At 40.8% G+C, this 1914-nt stretch overlaps 1 non-coding gene across 1 annotated transcript; it reads left to right on the top strand.

Moving 5' to 3' along the window:
• Positions 1-987: 987 nt before the first annotated feature.
• Positions 988-1095, top strand: LOC112793074 (small nucleolar RNA R71). Its single transcript, XR_003197784.1, has one exon. It is a non-coding gene; the product is annotated as a small nucleolar RNA R71 (small nucleolar RNA).
• The last annotated feature ends 819 nt before the right edge of the window (positions 1096-1914 follow it).

Genomic DNA, 1914 nt, shown 5'->3' on the forward strand with positions numbered 1-1914 from the left:
GTATTTAGCAACTTGCTCTTCAGTGACACACTCATCCTCTTCAGAGGAAGAATACTCATCAGAGCTCATGAATCGCAGAAGTAAGTCCAATGGAATCTCTATGGTCTCATTTTGAGCCTCAGATTCCCATGGTTCCTCATTGGGGAACTCATTGGAGGCCAGTGGATGTCCGTTGAGGCCTCCCTCAGTGGCATTCACTGCCTCTCTTTCCTCTCCAAATTCGGCCATGTTGATGGCTTTGCACTCTCCTTTTGGATTTTCTTCTGTATTGCTTGGGAGAGTACTAGGGGGGAGTTCAGTAATTTTCTTGCTCAGCTGACCCACTTGTGCCTCCAAGTTTCTAATGGAGGACCTTGTTTCAGTCATGAAACTTTGAGTGGTTTTGATTAGATCAGAGACCATGGTTGCTAAGTCAGAGTTATTCTGCTTAGAACTCTCTGTCTGTTGCTGAGAAGATGATGGAAAAGGTTTGCTATTGCTAAACCTGTTTCTTCCACCATTATTATTGTTGAAACCTTGTTGAGGTCTCTGTTGATCCTTCCATGAAAAATTTGGATGATTTCTCCATGAAGGATTATAGGTGTTTCCATAGGGTTCTCCCATGTAATTCACCTCTTCCATTGAAGGGTTCTCAGGATCATAAGCTTCTTCCTCAGATGAAGCTTCCTTAGTACTGCTTGGTGCATTTTGCATTCCAGACAGACTTTGATAAATCATATTGACTTGTTGAGTCAATATTTTGTTCTGAGCCAATATGGCATTCAGAGTGTCAATCTCAAGAACTCCTTTCTTCTGACTAGTCCCATTGTTCACAGGATTCCTTTCAGAAGTGTACATGAATTGGTTATTTGCAACCATTTCAATCAGCTCTTGAGCTTCTGTAGGCGTCTTCTTCAGATGAAGAGATCCTCCAGCAGAGCTATCCAAAGACATTTTGGATAGTTCAGACAGACCATCATAGAAAATACCTATGATGCTCCATTCAGAAAGCATATCAGATGGACACTTTCTGATTAATTGTTTGTATCTTTCCCAAGCTTCATAGAGGGATTCTCCTTCCTTCTGTCTGAAGGTTTGGACTTCCACTCTAAGCTTACTCAATTTTTGAGGTGGAAAGAACTTTGCCAAGAAAGCATTGACTAGCTTTTCCCAAGAGTCCAGGCTTTCTTTAGGTTGTGAGTCCAACCATGTCCTAGCTCTGTCTCTTACAGCAAAAGGGAATAGCATAAGTCTGCAGACCTCAGGGTCAACCCCATTAGTCTTGACAGTGTCACAGATTTACAAGAATTCAGCTAAAAACTGATGAGGATCTTCCAATGGAAGTCCATGGAACTTGCAATTCTGTTGCATTAGAGAAACTAATTGAGGCTTAAGCTCAAAGTTGTTTGCTCCAATGGCAGGGATAGAGATGCTTCTCCCATAGAAGTCGGGAGTAGGTGCAGTAAAGTCACCCAGCACCTTCCTTGCATTGTTGGCATTGTTGTTGTTTTCGGCTGCCATGTCTTCTTCTTCCTTGAAGATTTCTGTTAAGTCCTCTACAGAGAGTTGTGCCTTAGCTTCTCTTAGTTTTCACTTCAAGGTCCTTTCAGGTTCAGGATCAGCCTCAACAAGAATGCTTTTGTCTTTGCTCCTGCTCATATGAAAGAGAAGAGAACAAAAAAATGTGGAATCCTCTATGTCATAGTATAGAGATTCCTTGAGGTGTCAGAGGAAACAAAAAATGGAAGACAGAGGTAGAAAATTCGAACTTTATCAAGAAAGATGGAGTTCGAATTGTGTATTAAGGAATAGAGTTAGTCCATAAATGGAAAGATGTGAAGAGGGGAAGCAATTTTCGAAAATTAAGTAAAGGATTTTGAAAACATTTTGAAAAACACTACTTGATTTTCGAAAATAAAAGTGGGAAAGAAGTAA

The sequence above is a fragment of the Arachis hypogaea genome, chromosome 3 (assembly GCF_003086295.3).
Source record: "Arachis hypogaea cultivar Tifrunner chromosome 3, arahy.Tifrunner.gnm2.J5K5, whole genome shotgun sequence".
NCBI classification, from domain to species: Eukaryota; Viridiplantae; Streptophyta; class Magnoliopsida; order Fabales; family Fabaceae; genus Arachis; species Arachis hypogaea.